Source organism: Lepidochelys olivacea (assembly GCF_965140295.1).
Source record: "Lepidochelys olivacea isolate rLepOli2 genome assembly, chromosome: 6".
Lineage (NCBI taxonomy): Eukaryota > Metazoa > Chordata > Testudines > Cheloniidae > Lepidochelys > Lepidochelys olivacea.
Window position 1 is genome coordinate 34,456,528 of NC_140416.1, and position 22,628 is coordinate 34,479,155.

The window sequence follows — 22,628 nt, forward strand, 5'->3', positions numbered from 1 at the left end:
AGGTAAAATAACCTCTTTACTTATACTCACCACTCCTCTGTTTATGTATCCCAGGATCACATTAGCTCTTTTGGCCACAGCATCATACTGGGAACTCATGTTTAGCTGATTACCACAACCCTCAAATCTTTTCAGAGTCACTGCTTCCCAGGATAGAGTCCTCCATCCTGTAAGTATGGCCTACAGTTTTTTTTTCTTAGAGGTATACATTTTCATTTAGCTATAATAAAACACACATTGTTTGCTTGGCGCAGTTTACCAAGAGATCCATATGGCTCTGAATCAGTGACCTGTTCTCTTCATTATTTAACATTCTTCCAATGTTTGTGTCATCTACAAACTTTCTCAGCGATGATTTTATGTTTTCTTCCAGGTCATTGATAAAAATATTAATTAGCATAAGGCCAAGAACTAATCACTGCAGGACCCCACTGGAAACACGCTCACTTGATGTCAATTCCCCATTTACATTTTGAGACCTATCAGTTACCCAGTTTTTAATCCACTTAATATGTGCCATGTTAGTTTTATAATGTTCTAGTTTTTTTAATCAAAATGTCATGCAATACCAAGTCAAACATCTTACAGAAATCTATTATTTCAACACTGTTACCTTTATCAACCAAATTTGTAATCTCATCAAAAAAGATACCAAGTTAGTATGACAGGATTTATTTTCGAAAAGCCCATGCAGATTTGCATTAATTACATTACCCTCCTTTAATTCTTCATTAATTGAGTCCTGTTATCAGCTGCTCCAGTATCTTTCCTAGGATCAGTGTCAGGCTGACAGGTCTATAATTACCCAGGTCATCTTACAGATCCTTTTTATAAAAGGGAACAACATTAGCTGTCTTCCAGGCTTCTGGAACTTCCCCAGTGCTTCAAGACTTATGGAAATTCAACAGTAACAGTTCAGCAAGTTTCTCAGAAACTTGCTTCCAAGAGTTTTAAAAGAGCTATCTGGACTTGCTAATTTAAAAATACCTTAGTAGCTTCTGTTTAGCATTCTCCAGAGATATTAGTGGAATGGAAAGAAGTGGCCACTAATTAGTGTGTTTTTCATTTTCTGAGTACCCAATTTCACAGTCCATGTTATCCTATTTTAGAAACATTTATGGATGACAACTAAACTAACACCTTCAACAGCATTCAGAAGCAAATAGGTAGTCAGTATGGAGCACAGAGCGCTGGTGTTATGTTCTCACATCCATCACTCAAGAAGTACTGCATTCTTTGCTAGCTAAAGCTTTCAGGTGTTTTTCAAAGGTGTTTCCAAAGAGTGCACTACAGTAGTCTACACTTGAAACTGGAACCATATAGTTATAACCACGTGCTGAGATTTGCACCAGGCAAAAATAACCCCTAAGCAAATCAATACTGCAAATGGCACCACTTGCCAGAGCTGTTACCTTGTAATTCAGGAATAGTAATAGATTGACCCAAGACTGCATACTCAACTGACAAAGGTTAGTCACACAGTACCATTTCAACAGAAAGGGCACTCACACCCTTGCTCATTCCACTCTACTTGCTTTCCCTGCCTTTCAACATTGCTTCATCTTATTCAGTTTGAGCCTACACTAGTTTATTTCCATCTGTAGCCCTATACTTCTCAGACACTGGGAAAGCAGAGACATACAAGTATCTGGGTTTGGTTTAAAGAATATGTGAAGAGGAGGTGTGATGAGGTATACTGGCTGTTTAGGGTTTGGGGGAGAAACATTTGGGGCTGAAAGCACCCTGCCCCAAGCTGGTGCTTAGAAAGAAAACGTATGTTTTCTGTATGCACTGCAGCACGTTCTCCAGAACTAACCAAAGTAAATCGGCCAGTGTGCTTGTCAGGTGTACTGAACACAATATCAGGCTGCCTTGTGGAGGACTCTGGACCAGGTGGGTAAGCAGCACTCCATAGAACCATAGAACATCAGGGTTGGAAGGGACCTCAGGAGGCCATCTAGTCCAACCCCTGCTCAAAGCAGGACCAATCCCCAATTTTTGCCCCAGATCCCTAAATGGCCCCCTCAAAGATTGAACTCACAACCCTGGGTTTAACAGGCCAAAGCTCAAACCACTGAGCTATCCCTCCCCCCAACTCAGAAGGTCATACTAGAGACAAGAGTGCCAGCAGCAAAAAGTAGAGGTGTAAACATGTTGTTTGAGGATGGCTGGCCAGAAAAGAAAGAGGCCTACGGAAAGAATGAAGGACAAGAACCAGGTTGTTCAGACTGGGTAGGGCTGGGACGGAGGAAAGTCAAGAGTCTGTCGAGACTGTGTGTGTGTAAGTCTATGACCTTGCATCCATGGTGAGAGTAACAGGGTTGTTTATATCAAAATACTTCAGGAGAGGCTCTTGTGGCAATCGATGTTTTAATTCCTGGAAATGTTGCGGTTGCACTAAATCCAATATCAATTGACTGTCAGGAAGTAGTAGGAGTAGAGTCTGGCACGTTTGGGTGAATATACACATATATGTGATCATGTCAATGGATTGCTCAAGAGCTACTTTGTCTTATGGGGTTTTCATCTGAAAAATAGCTTCTGCCTTTTTGGGTTGTCCTGAAAACTGTGGTCACTGAGTATGTGCCCCATAAATGTGATTTCTTCCATCCCAGTTTGGTATTTTGTTTTAACTTAATTCCTAGGAGACAGAAGTTTTTTGGTGTAGAATTTTCTGGAAACAGCATCCACCTCAATATTTCTCATGGGTGAGCATTCATGTTGAAATCTCATTTGGACCTTAAAGATCAAAATAGATCAATCCAACATGAACGCTGTCTCATGAGAAGTATAGAAGAGGATACTGTTTCTAGAAAGCCTCCCTCCTTCCCAAAAAAGTACTCTTGTCTAGATTTTTGACAAGTGCCACAGGATCTCAGAAGTCTGTAGGTGCTAATCTCTGCAAAGGGACAATGAAGGCTTCAGTTTGTGACCCACACTAAATGAATCCTACACTGTTTGCCTATCTCAAGAGGGAGAGAAATAAGGCATTAAAGGGAAACTAATATAAAAACTGCAAAAATAATTTGACGCTCTCATACACAACGGGCCAAATTAGGCTCTCAGTTACACCAGTGTAAACACTGAGTTATTCTGGTGTAACAGAGCAGAATTAGCCTTATTGGGGACCCAAAATTAGTGAACATTTTTGATCTTAATATTTTTGTGCCTCAGATCCGTGTGTGTAAAATGGAGTCTGAAAAGTACACGGACACTGTAGTGATGAGTACAGCTGGTTAGAAAAGAAGAATTCCATTTAGCAAAATATTTAGAGAGTTCAAAATTTGTTCTGATTCTGCATCAGAACAAAACTGAGAAGGAGAGAAACCACCCCAGAATAGCCAACAGCCCAGTGATTATGTCAGTTAACAGGGCTGTTGAGGCAGAGCAAAGACTTGAACTTATTTGGTTTCAACAAATTGGCATTTTCATATGGAAATATGTTCTGTTGAAAAATTCCCTAGTGCTAAGCATCATAGAAAGGCCCATGAGGAAATTTAATAATACTCTCTTTAGAGCAGAGTTTGTATAGTGTGCAGTAAATAAGGCCCAAGATGACACACTGAACAATGAGAAGAAAACAAAATTTTTAATAGATAATAATTAGGTAAACCTTGAAGGAAGCAGGGTCCTGTTGGACAAAAATTGTAATCTGATCATGTAATTAAAGTTTGTATAACATTGCAAATGTGCTAGAGGACCAAACTAAGGGTGCACAGAATGGACGGTCTGGTGGTGTTTGGATGTGGGTCCATGATGTGATCCACAGGGCCACGTTGCAGTAGAGAGAAGTGTTTTAATGGCCAATGGTATGTTGTGTGACATGATGGCAAGACCACAGTTCTGTAAAATGGAATAATGGTACAAGAGGAGGTGGTGGACCCTTGGAGTTTACCAGAACAGTGGCTCCATCGTGCAGGGCTATGACATAATGGCAGGGTTATGGTGAGGTGGCAGGCGGGCTGGGATTAGGGTTGCCAACTTTCTGCTTGCACAAAACCAAACACCTTCACCCTGCCCCACCCCTTCTCTGAGGCCCCATCCCCCACTCACTCCATACCCCCTCCCTCTGTCACTCATTCTCCTCACCCTCCCTTATTCGCTCATTTTTACTGGGCTGGCTCAGGGGCTTGGGGTGCGGGAGGGGGTGAGGTCTCTGACTGGGAGTGTGGGATCTGGGGTGGAGCCAGAAATTAGGGGTTCAGGGTGCAGGATGGGGCTCCGGGTTGAGGCAGTGGGTTGGGATGCGAGAAGGGGTGAGGGCTCCGGCTGGTGGTGCGGGCTCAGGGGTGGGGCCAGGGATGAGGGGTTTGGGGTGTAGGAGGGGGCTCTGGGCTGGGGGGTGTAGCCAAGGGGTTCAGAGTATGTAAGGGGGCTCCGGGCTGAGGCAGGGGGTTGGTGTGTGTGACGGGGGTGCGGGTTCCGGGATGGGGCCAGAAATGAGGGGATCAGGGTGTGGGAGGCGGCTCTGGACTGGGGGTACAGGCTTTGGTGTGGGGCCAGGGATGAGGACTTGGGATGCAGGAGGGGGATCAGGGCTGGGGCAAGGGGTTGGGGCATGGGAGAGGATCAGGGGTGCAGGTTCCGGCACCTCAAGCAGCTCCCAGAAGCAGCAGCATGTCCCCCCCTCTGGCTCCTACATGGAGGCGTGGCCAGGTGGCTCTGTGCGCTGACCTTCTGCAGGCGCCGCCCCCACCGCTCCCATTGGCCGCGATTCCAGGCCAATGGGAGCTGCAGAGCCGGCACTTGGGGTGATGGCAGCGTGGGGAGGCCCCCGGCTCTCCCTCCGCAGAGGAGCCAGACTAGGCAGAGGCTGCTGATTCCGGGAGTCGTGTGGAGCCCTGCGAGGCCGGGAGCCTGCCTTGTCCCGCTGCGACGGCACCCAGCAGTGCTGACCTGAGCGGCCGGAGTCCCTTTTCCATCAGGCGTCCCCGTCAAAAACCCAACACCCGGGCAACCCTAGCTGGGTCTGTGGTGTGAGCGGCCGGGCCATGAAGCGGCGGTGGGAAGTTATATCGCTGGGGCAGGATGGTGGGAGCGGCTGGGGGGCGTTTGAGGACCCGGTGCAGGCGGGAGGGCTGCGTGCAACGGCAGGCTGACGGGTGGGGTACGAGCTGGGGAAAGGAGGCGCCTGGGGCGGTGGGGAGAGATGGCAGGGCCACGGTGCGAGGCTGGGTTGGGCAGCAGCGTGTGTGGCTGGACCGGGAGGTTTTGCGGCACGTTGTGGCTCTGTGGCAGCAGGGGGGCGGTTGGGGGGACGGGGCGCAATGCGGAACGGCGGCGGCGCTGGGGGAGCGGTAACGGCTGGGTCACCGGCGGGCGGGCAGGGGCGCTGTGGCACGGAGTGCGGGCGCCCGTCCCACGCAGCAGCAAAGCACCGGGGGGGGGAGGGGCTTCGGCCCAGGCTGTGACCGCTGCCCCGCAAAGGCAGGTCACGCGTCCGCTGGGCGACCCACGACGCCCCTCCCCCACCCCGCGGCCCGTCGCTCGCTCCCCCGCCCGCCCTCTACTGGCGTCTCAGCCGGCGAGCAGGTGTCTTGCTACCGGCTGGGGCCGGACGGATCCGAGAATCTACCAATCAGCGGCGCATTTCGCTCGGAGAGTGGCGTGAGCGGGAGCCAATAGGAAGGTGGATAGCACGTGCCGCACAGCGGCCAATGATAGCGGCTCTTTCAGATCCGGCTGGGTTTCTGGGAAGTAGGCGGCCCCGGGCGGCAGGGGCAGAAGGGACGGGCGGGGCTGGAAGTAGCTAGTTGCCGCTGGGCGCATCCGACGCGGAGGACGTCCAGGCTCAGCGGGGCCCGCGGCAGCACAACGGTACGGGGCGGCGCCGTGAGCGGGCGGGACCCCTGGTGCCTTCCCTGGGGGGAAGCGCTGAGTCCCACCCCCTCCCCCCCGCTGCCGCCGGGGGGGCTGTCTCCGGGCAGGGTAGTTGGGCGCGGTGTCAGGAGTGCCCGGGGGAGGGGCGTGTTGGGGGCTGGGTGCCGTGCCCGGGCGGGGGGGAGAGGAAGGGAAGAGGTGCGGGGACTGCTCGGGTTTGTGTTCTGCGCGTGGGGGGCGCTGCTGGCGCTGGGGGAGTACAGGGGGCAGCATCCCCAAGGAGTAACAGGGGCTGAGGCTGTCTCCGGTATAGGGGCGGTACTGGGGTTTTCTGTCTGACAGGAAGGGGATCAACACAGGTTCCTCCTCAAATTATGTGAGTTTTGTAGTTGCATTCACCATAATGCTGTGGATGTGTTCATCCTAGACCTTTAACTACCTTGTTTTAGGTATAAACTTTCTTGTGCTGTGTGGATTGATGGCTCTGTTCCGTATACTGTGACGCTGTAATGTTGCTGCATTTGCATATGTAGGACTACGTGCCCTGATAGCCTTGGAACTCTTGCCTGATGTTAAATGATTTCTCCTAGCTTGTGCATTTCTTGGACTTCAGTCTCTTTTGGAAGGGGGATTTCGCCCCCCTCCATACGTCCTCCCAGTAGTCTTGTATATGAAAAGGGGTATTGCAAAGAGCAACACCCACTCTGCCGTTAGTTCTTCATCATGTACTTCCTACTTTTTCCCCTACTCGTGCCTTCTTATTGGTTGGGCCTCCTTGCATGGAGTAAAATACCTTTCTTCCCTACAAAGCAGCTCTCTGCTCCCTGCCTGGCAACCACTTCTCAGAGGCATTCTGTCTCCCCCTCCTAGTGTAGCTTGCTGCTCTTCTCACAGCAGCATTAAAACAGCTATGAGGGAAGGGAAGCGGCTAGAAGTAGCGGCTACTGGATGGGAAGCAGAGAGTAGCATTACAGGAAGGGACTACAGTCTCTCTTCCTGCAATACAAGAGTCTATGAGAGGATAGGGATTAAAACTGACCACTTCCTCATCTGAAGACTTTTCTGTCCAGTGGTTCCACAGAGTGGGGAAAGGTGTAGATGGGGTTATAATCCCTCCGATGCCCCAGGGCTTTAGGTTGCCATAGATCAACAGCTGATGGAGGTGGAACTCTGACGTTGACAGCTAGCATTGACAGCTAGCACTGAGTGGGAACAAAGGGGGACTTTCTTGCCTGAGGTCTGGTCGTAGAGTTTAAGGCCAGATACTCAGGCTGACCACCTAGATATCATAGCTACCAGCACCCACATGCTAATTCCAACGATTGAAATTAAATCAAGGTATTACGGCCCACAGAGGACTAAACTATTACATGTCACAGGCAGAGAATAGGAGGGACCAAATTGCATTGGTGCTCAACATCCCACAATGGTAGGGAAATAATTAAATGAGATGTACCCAGATAATACTGGCAAGTAGCACTGCAGAGGAAGGCAAAAAACCCCAAAGTCGCTGCCAGTTTGATCTGGGGAAATACTCCTTCCTGATCCTGCATATTGTGGTGAGTTAGACCATGAACATGTGAGTAAGACCCAGCCAGCCAAGCACCTGAGACAGCGAATGCTTGGTGCTACTTCAGGCTGGTGGTCCTTGTTCAGTGTCCCATCTTCAGCCATGGCTATCGCTGATGCATTAGAGGAAGAGGATCAAACCTACCCCGTAGGATGTTTTGGGGGACATGAGCTTCTAGGAACATAAGGCATAAATCAGAAGTGACCCTCAGGGCTGTTAAGCATTGCCTCCTTCCATTACAAGCAGCCCTCCCATACAGTTGCACTCATTAATTTGTCTAGCTCTCTTTGGGCAAATTAAAACTTAGGTCAACATAGCTATTGCAGTCAGGGGTGTGAGAATTCCACACCCGAGTGCTGTAGTTATGCCATTTAACCCTCAGCATAAACGTAGTTAGGTGGACAGAAGAATATTTGTTGACATAGCTGTTGCAACTCAAGGAGGTGGAGTTTTGGCAGTGACAGAAAATCCATTTCTATTGCTGTAGTCCAGGGGTCGGCAACCTTTTAGAAGTGGTGTTCCGAGTCTTCATTTATTCGCTTTAATTTAAGATTTCATGTGCCAATAATACATTTTAATGTTTTTTAGAAGGTCTCTCTCTATAAGTCTATATATTGTATAACTAAACTATTGTATGTAAACAAGGTTTTCAAAATGTTTAAGAAGCTTCATTTAAAATTAAATTAAAATGCTGATCTTACTCTGCCAGCCCGCTGCTGACCTGGGGTTCCGTTCACCTAGGCTGGCAGCAGGCTGAGCGGGGCCTGCGGGTAGGACCCTGGCTGGCAAGGGGCTGGCAGCCAGAACCCCAGACTGGCAGTGGGCTGAGTGGGGTTGGTGGCCGGGACCCCAGACCGGCAGTGGGCTGAGCGGCTCAGCCCACTGCCGCTCAGCCCGCTACTGCTCTGGGGTCCTGGCCCTGTCCACATAGAGTAAGTACCTACTTTCTCCCTGGTTCTAGCCATTCTCTTCCTCTCTCTGCAGTGAGATGAGGGTGGGAGTGTGCTGAGAACAGGAGCAGGCTGGGGGTTGGGGTGAAGGATCTGGCCAGGAGCTAGAATGAGGGAGGGGGCAGGAGGTTCGAGTGTGGAGCACTTACCTGGGCAGCTCCCATTTGGTGTGAGGGGTGCAGGTGGGAATGTGGAAGTGAGTGTGCTGGAGCTCCCATTTGGTGCTCAGGGTGGGGGTGGGGATGCAGGGGTCAGGGTAGAGGGCTGGGGTGTGGGGGGATGCAGGGGTCAGGGCAGTGGGCTGGGGTCGTGGGGGTGCTCCCAGCCCCCTGCCCTGAGCGGCTCATGGCAGGAGGCTGGAGGGGATATGCCAATTCCACCCCCTTCCCCAAGGTCCCCTGAGCAGAGAGGGTGCTGCGGCTCTGATTTTCCCTCTCCTGCTCCATAGCAAGGGCCGTCAGCTGGCTGGAGGGAGAGAAGGAGGGGCAGGAACCCAGCATGCTGGGGGAAGAGGTGGGGGGAGGGGAAAGCTTGCCTGCCCCGCTAGGAGAGAGCGGTGGGTGGGGGGTGGAGAAGAGTGGGCCAGGCCGGGCAGGATTTTTAATGGCATGCAGCATGCCATTAAAAATTGGCTCGTGTGCCGTCTTTGGCACACGTGCCATAGGTTGCTGACCCCTGCTGTAGTCTGTGTCTACGTTCCAGAGTACAATGGCATAGCTATGGTGCCATAGCTATGCTGCTGTAGTGCCCATGGTGTAGATGTGGCTGGAGGCTTGAAGTAGGTGCTGGCACCTATTATGTACAACATTTTAAAACCTAGTTGCCTTTGTGCAATTGGTATCTTTTGGGTTTTTTTAATTGCACTTCATGTGAATCCCCTAATACATTAGAAGTTAATGGTGAACTCATAGTCATAGTAAGCTAGCATGAAACTGGTGAAACAGAATCTTTCTGAAACCTGAGCAGCATGAAATGCTTTGGTGAAAGGTTCATGTACGTATGCATGCTTAAGCATATTAATAGTAACGATTAAGATAAGAGATTCTGGCATAAAATGTCATCTTAATCAGTGCTTTATTTCATTAATCTCTGCCATCAATATTGTGTCTGAACTATGAATTCAGAGGGCTGAAGTAACATACAGTGTTACTCTGTGTACTGCAATACCTGGTCATGAGCTTTAAGAGTGAGAAACCTTGTTACAATTCCTCCTTATGTTTGTTTGGTCTTCAATGGGGCTTTAACATATGCCACTTTTTTCCCCTCAAAAAGCTTATGTACACATAGGAGAAACTGGTTTTCCAGTGATTGATAATTTTATTGTTTTTTTTAAGATTGTAGAGCCAGATTGAGGCAGTAGGGAGAAAATGTATATATTTTTAGCGTTACTTTGAAAGGAACAGATGTCAAAAAATTGATTTTTATTATTCTAATACTTAATTGTCATAAGTGATTGATACTTACCTTGAAGTATAAACATAACTGTGATATTGGAACACATTGTAGCTGTTTAAATTTAAAACTATTTTCTCTAAAGATGAAAAACCTTCCTGTCCCAATGCTAGTCATTTAGTATTGGGGAGTGATGGGGAGACGTGAACGTTGGGGGACAGTAATGGATTTGGTTTTCTGGATGTATTCGTAAATTTTTCAAGCCCTAAGATGGTAAGACCCGTTATCTTTGGTAAGCAGAGGCTGCTAAATGTCTTGTAAACTTGAGGTACCACCATTTACCTCTGTCTTCTGAAAAGGCAAAGGAGCTCTCTGTTGCTCTCCCACTGCAGAGCTTCCTAGCTGTAGAGAGGGCATGTCTATCCCATCTCTCGGCTGCTGTAAGCAGAGGGCACTCTTTCATTTGCTGCTTTTCAGGCTCTGTTTTTTAGGCTTCTCTATGTGAATAATTCTAGTTCTTGATTCTGCTGCAGTTTAATAGCCTTTCTGAGCATCTGAAGTGTGAAACTGACACTGTAAGTTTCACAGCTTTTCCCTGGCTCTGGGTAACAGCTGTGAAGTTTACTAGCATTGTTAGTTTGACTCTGAAGCTGCTTGGAAAAGCTACCTGAGTAGCAGCAGCAGAACAGGACTTGTCTGTGGGCAAAGAAAAGCAGTACTGCATCACTTAGGGCTTGCGAGTTACAGTGCAATAAAGGAGCCCTGGGCGCACTAACTCACTACTCGTCCACACTGGCAAGGCACGTAGAGCGCTCTGACTCCATGGTTACAGCGCTGCTGGTACTCCACCTTGGCAAGTGGAATAACGTTTGCTGTCCCCCCGCTGGAGCGCTGCAGCACCAGTGTGAATGAGGTGTTGCATTACTGCGCTCTGATCAGCCTCCGGAAACGTCCAATAATCCCCTTAAGTCAAGTGGCAACTCTTGTCATTGTTTTTGAATCGCTGCAGGAATGCGGATATGCCCTTTGAAAACTCCGTTTCTGACAGCTGGCTGCTTATCTGCTCCGAGACAAAGCAAGCCATTAGTGTGGAATGCTGTGTGTGCGTGAGAGGGGGTTGTGGGGGTGGAGAGAGCGGTTTGCTGCTGCCTGAACTTACAAGACAGCATGCTGACATGCTCTCAGCCCCCCCAAACCCTCTCTGCCCCCCACATACGCACTCCCTGTCACACTCCACCCCTCCATTTGAAAAGCATGTTGCAGTCACTTGCATGCTGGGATAGCTGCCCATAATGCACTGCTCCCAATGCCGTGGCAAATGTGGCCATGCCAGTGTGCTTAAAGCTGTCAGTGTGGACAGACTGCAGCGCTTTCCCTACTGCGTTCTCCGAAGGCTGGTTTAACTCAAAGCGCTGTACATCTGCAGGTGTAGCCAGGCTCTTACACTGCATTCACATTTGGAAGGTATCTTCACAATTACAAAAGCTATACATTTTATATTTAACATAGTCCAAATTATGCAGAAAGATGCCTTAGGGGGAACCACACTTACTAGTGAATGTTTCCTACTTTCTAGTGGTTAGTAGACTTTTTAGTGATTAGTGTCCTGTTTAGTATGCCACCAAGACATGCAGATACTGTTTAAGGAGCACAGTTTGTCAATTTTTGCTCTAGTGTCATCTCTAACACTTTAGAAGCAAGTTTTGAGGAAATATTATCTCAGGCAAACAATATCTGAAGGCAAGGTTCCAAAAAATCCAGTGCCACTGTAAAAGTTGTAGCTGTTCAATTCAGGTGTGATACCACTCTTATTAATGTGGTGTTTGCACATTAGTTCTTTTTTTTGGGAAAGGGCATCATTTTCTAAGTAATTGATCCAATTGTTAGAGGTGGGTCTTTGGGTTGGATACCCGAGCAACGTGCTTGCATGACTCTGTCAAAGGGGAAAGGAATCCAATATTTTTGGGAGGATGGTGCGGCAGAGAAGGGGTTCATATATTTTGTATAACTTGTTCACTTGCCACCTGAATATCTTTATGCTGTACCTTTTTGTGGGACAATTAAATGAACCATCACGTTCTTACTGAAAAGGTGAATATATGCTTTAAAAGGATGGTGTGGTCTTACCAGCTTCAAAACTATGAATATAAGTAAATTTAATGGAAACGGTAGGGATGGTTTTTGTGTGTAAGCAAAGATTGCATTAAATGTGATAACTGCATTGTTATGAATCTGACCTTGGCATAGCTCCCCTTTAGGGGTTACATAGGGAGTACAAATGGATCCTCACCCCTGTGGGTGCAGTAGAATATGTCAATCTAGAGGGGCCGTCATACTACCCTCTGCTCAAGGTTTTCTGAATATTTCTTCCCCTCTCAGGGTCTCGGGTGAAACAAACAAAGCAGTCCAGGGTCAGCAAATGAGGCTAAATAAAAGAAAAACGAGAGAACCTGTAGGCAGCTTCAGTAAGGATATTGGTCTCTGACTTAAGAGAGCCTTGGAAGTATCACAGTCCACTCCAGAGTTCTCTGTGTCTCCAGCATAACTGTCTTTCTCCCTCTTAGCCCAGAGGGTCAGTGTTCTCCTTTCTTCAGGGGTAGGGGCTGTGTTGCCTGACAAATCTCGCTCTGGGGAGCTCAACCTCCTACTTTCTGCCCAGGGATCCCCCCTTCTGTGTGGAGGTCCCCCCTTTTAATTCCTCCAGTTCTTGCATAATTTGCAGATGTGGTGGGGTTGGGCAACGGTAGCCCAAAGCAGATTCTTAAACCACCCTGGTGTGTGGTTTGTATACCCCCTCACATGAATTTCAAATACAAATTAATAGACCAATAGTGGCTGTTCAGAATGAATAAAGAAGTTATCTGAGAGTAATGGCAGAAGTTCTTGAACTGTCTGCATTCCCAACAGGATTTGGGGAGGGGGGGAGACACATGTTCTGTAGCTTGCTTGGAACTACTACTGTACCTAATCGCACCCTGCTAAACATGGCTTGCTGCTTAATTGGGCTGATTGCATGGTGAATTTCAACATAATTTATTTTGTTGCCTCTGGATGTAATCAAGAATCTACCTTTGTGGAGGGAGGATTCTCCTCCACAATTTTGAATAAGGGGGATTCAAAAATCTTTTCCTTCCACTTCCCCATTCTGTTCCTCCTACAGTTTTTTGTTGCAATTCTTCCCCACCAGTTCATCACCAACAATTTCCCCCACTCCATTTCCTTTTATTGGTTGACGAAGGCAGACCTGCACTTGAAAGAAGTAAGTTCTCCCCTATTGCAACTGCTGTTCAAATAGATTCCCTCTCCTTCCTGGGACTGCTGTTCTTGCCTTTGTCTGCAGCACTAGGAGGAGTTATCAGAGTAACAGCCGTGTTAGTCTGTATTCGCAAAAAGAAAAGGAGTACTTGTGGCACCTTAGAGACTAACCAATTTATTTGAGCATAAGCTTTCATGAGCTACAGCTCACTTCATCGTATGCATACTGTGGAAACTGCAGAAGACATCAGCTGCTGACTTAGGAGGTGGAGATAGGCGCTGAACCTTCTACCACCAGTTCCCCTTCATGATAAAGTAGTGGCTTTTGTAGGCCAATCTGTCCCCACCCACCTAATGCCACTGGGGATACTGAGGTGTCATGTTCCTCCTCCAGATCTTAATTAATTTTACTTGTGATAAATCTCTGCCTTGCTCATCAGGGACTTGGTTGTTTGGCCTGAAGTATGTTTCTCCCTGATTGAGTGAAGTATGGTGGAAATCTGAGAATTGTATGATTCTGGAGACTGCACAATGAATTAAAGTGTGATTTAACTGTGAAATATAACTCTCTAAAAGTGGCTTATGTGGTTCTAAGCTTGTCTACTCTATCTCAAGTATCCTCAGTTTACAAGTAGAAAGATCATAGGCTGGTAGACTTTTTTTTTTTAATCTAAGAATCAGGCTGTTTGTTCTCGTGAAGCAACAGTAATATGTTCTGTAGACTTAATTAGGGGTTCACTTACATCTATGCCAGAGGTTCTCAAACTGGGGGTCGGGAGCCCTCTGGGGGTCATGAGGTTATTACTTGGGGGGTTGGAAGCTGTCAGCCTCCACCCCAAACCCCGCTTTACCTCCAGCATTTATAATTGTGTTAAATATATTAAAAAGTGTTTTTAATTTATAAGGGGAGGTCACACTCAGAGGCTTGCTGTGTGAAAGGGGTCACCAGTACAAAAGTTTGAGAACCGCTGATCTACGCTAACCTACTGTTTACTTTGTGTTTTCACAAGTGTAACAATTTGGAAGTCAGTAAATAATCCATCCATTCACATGTAGAAATCAAATTTTACTGTCCACTAAGGTGTGTGGTATAAAAAAAACAAACAAAAAAACCTTACATTAATTGCCAAGGTAAGCATGTTTGACTCTGAACACAGGGATCAACTCTGTTGTGTAAAAAGGTGCCATCTTCAGTCACTTTTTAGATTAGAATTGCTCTCTTAATCCCTGGCTATGTGGTCCTTGTTTAATCCATAACTTGTTTATTTTTTGTTAGGTTTACAACAAGCATACCACTTATCTGTAGTAAGTTTTAGCACGTGAAGGACACCAGTCATCAAATGCTTTCTTCATGTGTACACTGTTTTGACATTTCTTGAGGAAGCAATCCCAAAAATTACCAGGGGAAAATGCCACCACACAAATGACAAACTAAAAGTTTGAAAGCCTGGTGCTTTTAGTTTTAAATGCTGTAATAAATAAGGGGTGAGGTGGCGGGGAGCTCCCTTTGATGGACACCCAGCCAGCTAGCTGTAAAATCCCTCTTGGTAGCTGTTCTTTACTTGCTTTACCTGTAAAGGATTAAAAAGTCCCCCAGGTAAACAAAAGAAAAAAGTGGGCACCTGACCAAAAGAGCAAATGAGAAGGTAGAACTCTTTAAAATCGGAAAAGAAACTTTCCCTTTGTCTGTTCTCTCTGAGCTGAAGGGTTAGAGTAGCCATGCCCTTATGATTTACCTTATGATTATAAGTAAATTATAAAATTTACCTTATGATTATAAGTCATCAGATCATGCCTAGAACTACTTAGAATCATAGAACATCAGGGTTGGAAGGGACCTCAGGAGGTCATCTAGTCCAACCCCCTGCTCAAAGCAGGACCAATTCCCCGCTTATCTGAACTCCAGTGTGTAAGTAGATGAGAATGTTTAACTAGATGCGATTAGGGTTATTTCTTTTATTTCTTATTGGCTTGCGGATTCCTCTGTGCTAACCCCAGATGCTTTTGTTTGCTTGTAACCTTTAAGCAAGAGGTGGGCAAACTATGGCCCGCAGGACCCTCCTGCCCGGCCCCTGAGCTCCTGGCCCAGGAGGCTAGCCCCAGCCACTCCTGCGCTGTTCTCCCTCCCCCGCAGCCTCAGCACGCTGCGCTGCCAGCATAATACTCCGGGTGGCGGGGCTGCAGAGCTGCGGCCTGACCCGGGGCTCTGGGCAGCAGGGCTGTAGCGCCACCAGCCACTGGTGCTCCAGGCAGCGCGGTAAGGGGGCAGGGAGCAGTGGGGGTTGGATAGAGGGCAGGGGAGTTGGGGTGGGGGTGTGGATAGTGTTTGGGATGATCAGAGGGCGGGGAACGGGGAGGGGGGTTGGATGGGGCAGGAGGTCCGGGGAGGGGGGGGTGTCAGGAGTGAGAGGGAGGATTGGATGGGGCAGCAGGAGGCAGTTAGGGTGGAGGTTCCATTCCAGTTAGGGAACAGGGGGCATTGGATGGGGAAGGAGTCCTGGGGGAGCTGTAAGAGGCTGAGAAACTGGAGGGTCAGATAGGAGGCAGGGGCTGGGCCATGCCTGGCTCTTTGGGGAGACACAGCCTACACTACCCGGCCCTCTGTACAATTTTGGAAACCCGTTGTGGCCCTCAGGCTAAAAAGTTTGCCCGCCCTGGCTTTAAGCTGAACGCCCAAGAAAGCTATTTTGGGTGCTTGATTTTTGGAATTAGGCTTTTGCTTAATTTTAAAAGTGCAAGTTCTAGATGTGTATTCTTTCTTTTTGTTTTTAATAAAATTTACCTTTTTTAAGAACAGGATTGGATTTTTGGTGTCTTAAGAGGTTTGTGCATGTTGGTTGATTAGCTGGTAGCCACAGCTAATTTCCTTTGTTTCCTTTTTCAGCTTTTCCCTGGAGGAGGAATGAAAGGGCTTGAGGGCAGCCCACAGGGAGGAATTCCCAAGTGTTCCTTCCTGGGTTCAAAGGGGGTTTTGTTGCATTTGGGTGGTGGCAGCATTTACCAAGCCAAGGTCAGAGAAAAGCTGTAACCTTGGGAGTTTACTACAAGCCTGGAGTGGCAAGTATTAATTTTTAAAATCCTTGCAGGCCCCACTTCTGCACTTGGAGTGACAGAGTTGGGATTCAGCCTTGACAAATGCCAATATCCATTCTAAGTATTTAGCATAATCAAACTATTTCATATTGGTATGGAGATTGCATAGATGCTTCTGTTGTCTTATCTCATTTATGGATTGAACAATGGTCAGATGATTACATTGGGTTTATTAGATTTTTCAGCAGTTTCTGATACTGTTGACAGTGTAGCCTATAGGTATAGATATTTGCTAGGTGAGACACAGGTATAAGTTAAGGCAATAATGCAACAAGCTTACTAGCCTCAAGGCCTGTAAGATAGTAGCTTAGTTAAACTAATCAAGGCATAAGGCCCCAAAAGCATAAGCTAACCAAGAGTAACCCTAGATCTTAAGATATCACAAGATAGAATTCTATAATGACTTAACTGCTGACAGGTAACTACAAGATGTTACTTTATACCATCTTGGAATATTTTAAGTTGGGGACATTAGCAGACGTCTGACTACAAGAATGCATTAGTAACTAATGGATGTCCATGTTAATAAGCTTTAGTAACTAATGGATGTCCATATTAATAAGCTTGTGGTAAAAGGATTAATAACCTATGGGAGACAGGTGAGGAACTACAAATAAGGTAGAGGGGCTGAAATCCCTACTGAATATACATTAGGCATAGTAGCAACAGTATAACACACCATAAAAGCTGTATCCTGGCTACCCAGGATGATGACTGATGGTGAGGGGGGCAGATGAGGAAGATATCTAAAACTTCAGGCTGCTCAGATAATTCTGTACTATGTTTACCTACCTTACTAGGTTGGAATGTTTTTAACTTTGCTAAGTGTGTTGTTAAAACTATTACAATTACAGAAGGTTTTTCCTAGATGTGAGTGTTATTGGTGTGCACATTGGGGCTCCCCACTGAACAGTAATTCTGATAATGTTAGGTCTGATCTTGGGACAAGAACCTACCAAATTTCAGAATGCTTAATTAGGAAAACAAAATCAGTAATATAATCAATATACAATATCTGTCTATATCGGACAATAGTGAGTGGTTGTTGCTATGTACGACATGGGTTGACAAGATTACTATATTTTGATTCTGTAAATTCCTCGGACGGCTTCTGAAAGAGCAGAGATTGGCTATTGCTCATGCTTTCCATGACACTCTTGGGGAGAAACTGCCGGGTTTCATCTTTTTAAGCCTGTTTCTATTAGTGTAACTGAGACTGTTAGGGTAGACCACAATATTTTGGATTACAGTACAATTAGTAGTGTTATCTGAGCTACACATTCTCCTCAGCAAACCCAGAATTTGTATGTCTTTTGCTCACCCAATGGCTGGTTTCATGTTCTTGAGTGCATTCCAGACTCGTGAGAGGTTGTCACCACCTGTGCTGTAAGCCTGGGTACTTTAGATGCTCTGCTGCTGTGGCTCACAGGCTAGACAGCCAGCAGACAAGCGTACTGCAGTTTCCTGAATGTCTGTGTGCCTTGCAACCCTGATTCAGCACTCTGACCCCAGCAGCTTGCCTACGACACAGTAGCCTTGCCCTGGTCTCCACCAGCCTTGGTTACTATTTGCAGGGTGACCCCAAGACACCCTTAGTCCTGAATTTCCCCAAAATCGTTTGCCCTTTGGTGTCCAGCCCTCTCCTGGGACACTCAGGGAAGACTAAGGTTTGTTGCTCCTTTTAAAGAGACAAAAGAACAGCAGCTTGTTGCTTTAACTGGAGTTAACAATCACTTCAATTCAGCCATACCATTGGGTTGGTTGGCTGGCTCAGATTGAAAGTAAAACAAGTGTATTAATAAAAAGAGAGGTTTTAAATGACTTGAGGTACAAGGGATAAAGAAAAAATAGTTACAAGCAAATAAAAGTAAAATATGCTTTCTAGTGGCTAAGGTCTGGTCTAAGCTAGAAAATTAGGTTAGTCTACTATGTTGGTCGGGGATGAAAAATTCACATCTCTGAGCAGCATAGGTAAGCTGACCTAAATCCCAGTGTAGTTAGCTCTACGTTGGTGGAAGGATTCTTCTGTCGACCTAGTTGCCACCTCTTGGAGAGATGGATTACCTATGATGATGGGTGAATCCCTCAGGTTGGCCAAGGTAATGTCCATACTGAAGCTCTACAGTGGTGCAAATATGCCACTGTAGCGTTTTATGTGTTGACAAGCCCTTAGGCTTAACTCAACAAGCGACACTTGAATCAAGGTAGATGTTATACCAATCTTTCTTTCCTGCCATGGCTGAGTTTCTCTGTCATGTGCTGGTTTCCCTTGACTTTGTTGGTGAAAGATCTGTGTGTATGTGGGTTTCTCACCTATATGCATTCCCCAGAGACTTCAACACTGTTGGTTGAAGGACCTATCTTTCTCAGCTTGTAAGAGCTCTGGCCCCATGTCGGTGCAGTGATAGGTGCCATGATGTTTTTGTCTCTCCTTATATCTTTGGATGACCTCATGCTTCTGTTCTCTTCCTGAGGACTTCCCTTCCCACTGCTACTTCATATGTAAATGGGGCTTTCATTGTTTGGATTCCATCATGCTTAACTTACAGAGGAGACAGTGGTCTTCCCTCCTGTCTGGGTGGAACGTGCGTGCATCTCTCCCTTTGTTTGGTCAGACATTAAAGTGTAAAATTGGTGAGCATCCATGATTCCTTACATAATGTTAATACATACTTTTTACAATGATATTAATCACTAGTGTCACCCATTTTCATATGCCTCTTTTAGGTACAGATTAGGACAGCAGTGAGTTGGGACATATTGGGCTGGTCAGGCCAGCTGAAACTCACTGCTACATACTAGGCAGTCCTTTGCCATCTGACACTGGGGTGCTCTTAAGGTCCCACCTGGCTGAAAACTATCTGGAATTAAATTCAGACAAGATGGAGAAGCTGATGGACTGACTGTAGAGGGATTAAAGGACAGCAACAAGGGACATGTGAAAGCATAGCCCAAATGTGACTGATCACTTTGTTGTGAGGGTATGTTTGCTCTCTGTCTCAGTGGCTTGAAATGTCAGGGCTGGTCTACACACTCCTTGTGCCAGTTTAACTAAAATCACGTAAATATTAATTTAGTTGAATGAAGGCAAACTGCTTTGAGAACATGCTGAGATCAATTTACAACTGACCTATATTGAATTAGCATAATTTGGTTGTAAACTGACTTTAAGTGTGTCCACAAAGGGGGTTTTCCCCAGTTTAACTCAATGGATTTAAAAAATCAAACTTAATACCTTTTACCATATTCAAATGGTCCCAAGGCTGCATCATTTTCAGAGGAAGACTTTGTCATAATTATTCCAACACTTTTCACCTTCTGATTAGGTTCCTGTAGTTTATTTTACATGGTGCTACCCTACAAAGGTTCTCGGAAGCTTTAGCTAGTACAGTATGTGGCCACATGTTTGTCAAAAGGATAACGTGAATGTGAGTTTGTAGTACAGCTGGTTCAGGCTCTTCGTTGGCTACCAAACTGCACTTGAACACACACACAAGTACCACCAGCAGGGCTATACTTATCCAAAAGTGCCAGTGACAAAAGCAGTCTCATCCAGACCAGCTCAACAGTGGCCCAAGTTTTTGAGGTCAGTGCGTTTGCAAGATGCAAATTTTATTATTGGGCAAAGTATGGGGGAAAAGATGGATAGGCAAGAAAAGAAGGTATGAAAACTGACGACAATGTGACCTTAATGGCACAGCCATAACTTTCAGTTAGTGCCCTTGCTGCAAATGAAATCTGTGATGGGGTTCCTGGGATGCAGCCTGGATTGTGGGACCACTGAGCCCTCTGTCCCACCAACCTGGGCTGCCTCTCACACTGATGCTGTTGACAGGTTACAAACTTGGGGCAAGTACTGCACTTATAGAGACACCCACAGACAGAGACACACCCAACTGAATGACGTGAATGCTTCTCCCAGCCACTCATGAACCAACAGTAGTGAGGCTCCAGTCAGTTCTCTCCAGCTCCCCAGTCTTGCACCCCAGAACTGTTCCATCTTGTACTGGTCAGAAACCTGACCAGTGTCAGTTCATTATCTAGTCTGTTCCTTCTCAATGTGGAGGGGACACACACTTGCCTTTGTAAACTGAGCTGAGATTTCCTTAGCACTTCAGCCAATACTCACTGTTTTAGGTAAAATTTAAAACTGATTTATTAACTACAGAAAGATATATAGGTTTTAAGTGATGATAAGTAGTAAGCATAGAGATCAAAGTTGGTTACCTAAGAAATAAAATAAATTCAGTCTAAGTTCTATAAACTAAACAGGATTTGAATCAAGCAGTGTCTCACCCTGACTGATGGTATAGTTCAGTGGTAGGCAACCTGTGGCCCATCAGGGTAATCTGATTGCGGGCCGTGAGACACTTCGCTGTCGTTGACTGTCCGCGGACACAGTCCTCCTGCAGCTCCCAGTGGCCACGGTTTGCCAGCTCCTATTGGCCAGGAACAGCAAACTGTGGCTACTGGGAGCCGCAGGGGGCCGTGCCTGTGGACGGTCAATGTCAGCAAAATGTCTCACAGCTGTAATCAGATTATCGTGATGGGCCCACAGGTTGCCCGCTACTGGTATAGTTCCTCAATATACAGGTTAGAATTTCCTTCCAGCCCGGAACCATGCTCCCCAGTTCAAAGTCTTTATCCTCCAGATGTTTCTTCCATATGTTGAAGTTATTGGGGGAGGGGAATGAGGCCAAGTCATGATGTCACTTCCCCTCTTTATAGTTTCTTCCAGCTTGCTGGAGAGATCTATGCTTGTGGCATAGGTGTCCTCCCCCATTGGTTAAGCATTCTCCATTGTCTACGTGCTCTCTCTGAGAAGTCTTTTGGGATGGCTATTGGGAAAACGGATTCCTTTTAATGGGCCATTAGCTCGTCTGGGTATTCAATTATTGTACCTGAAAGGCTGATTGTGGGTGTTTCCAACCTTCCAACATAGTTCAGTAACACACGTACAGCATACAATGATAGCACATACAATCCAACAGGATATAAGTGTTCGACAGATCAAGACTTTTTAAAATACCTCACAAGGCATACTTTGTACAAAGCATATCATGATTATATGATAGTGGTGAATATGGGGGTTCCAGGGTGCTGCCTTGAGGTACAGAGTACCACAGGCACTTCCAAATTTCACATAAAAGTTAACATGAGGTATATAATTGAACATTGAGCAAGGAGTTCTGACCCCATCTCAGCTAATGAATTATTGTGTGGTTTGTCTGTCATGATGAACCTTTAAGGAAGTTAAAGGATTATTCCCCTGATCTTCAGACCTAGATCTGCAGTGTTATGATGCCAAAAGGATTACAAGTACTGCTCCTGGGGGGATTCTGCATCACTGTGCATGTGCAGAATTCACTTCCCCTGCAGATTTCTTTGCTTCCCCGCAGAAAAATGACTTCTGATGGGGAAGCAAAGAGAAACCTCTAGTGGTCACGCACCCCTTCCTGAAAGCTCTGGCAGGTTGATTTGGGCACCGGGCATGTGGGGCTGGGCAGTTGTGTGTGAGAGAGAGACATTCTGTCCCTCTTGCATGCTGTTGCAGTGTGCTCAGCATGGAGGGGCAGGGCTTTGGGGTTGCGCAGGCTCTGATTACTCAGGCAGAGCAGAATGTAGCTGCCTGCCTGCTTAGTGAATTGTTTAATGAATTGTTCCTATTGTCTTTGTGAATCCCCCGGAGTATAAAACAGGTGTAAAAGTTTTAATGCTCCTTTACATTGCCAAAGTGGTGTAAAGGCATCTTATTGTAAGGACAATATGGCTTATAAATGCTTATGGTGCTTTAGTGATTAGAACTGGTCTACATTTTTGTACTGAACACATTTTCTATCAAAATATGCTCCATGAACAGTTTGCTACTGACCTTTCTGGAGATGAGCAGTAGCCAGTATAAATTGTGAGTTTGATTCACCAGCCCTCACTTGCTCTTCGGTTGCTTATGATGTAACACTGAGCATATGGCTTCATATATTTGTTGACTAATAACTAGAAATAAAGGTTCAAACCTAGCTACATTATTAAACAAATGAGGTTTGGGGATTTCCTTTAATGCTCTCCACTGCCATTTTCCATCCATTGTACTGTATTTTAAATAAATTAACAAAATAATTGAAACCAGCATGATTATATTGTGTTATTTTGACAAATAAAATATGCAGAATTTTGCCGAATTTTAAAATGTATGCAGAATTTTAAAATTTTTGGTGCGGAATTACCCCAGGAATAAAGTATATATGTAGCAAGCAGGGTTAGTAGCAGTGCTGCTTCAAAATTGTAAACCTAGTGCTCACAGCCTCACTCAGATAGGTGTTTTACGAAAATGGATAATGCTGTATCTAGAAAATTCATGACCTACACGTCATGTACAAACCATGAAAAAAATTGTCAGTATGTGATAAGCTCTTAAAGACAAGTCAAAATGGGGGTGGGGAGGAAGAGCAAGGATTTAGGAGGAATTGAAAAGGGTTTGAGGAAGTGACTTTGCTTAGTACCGTTATGCCTCTTGATCATCAGACTACAGTTCATCTAGCCATGTCAGC

General features: G+C 46.1%; 1 protein-coding gene across 3 annotated transcripts in view; it reads left to right on the plus strand.

Annotated features, from left to right (window-relative positions):
• Positions 1 to 4,740: 4,740 nt before the first annotated feature.
• The window catches only part of FAR1 (fatty acyl-CoA reductase 1), a 67,082-nt gene continuing 49,194 nt past the window's right edge, over positions 4,741 to 22,628 (plus strand). For 2 of the 3 annotated variants that reach the window (XM_084630461.1, XM_084630463.1), the window contains exon 1: positions 5,693 to 5,817. The gene's annotated coding sequence lies outside the window, so the exon portion shown is untranslated. Of the gene's footprint in view, positions 4,968 to 5,692; positions 5,818 to 22,628 lie in introns of those variants that run through there. The other variant, XM_084630462.1, reaches the window with a different exon arrangement.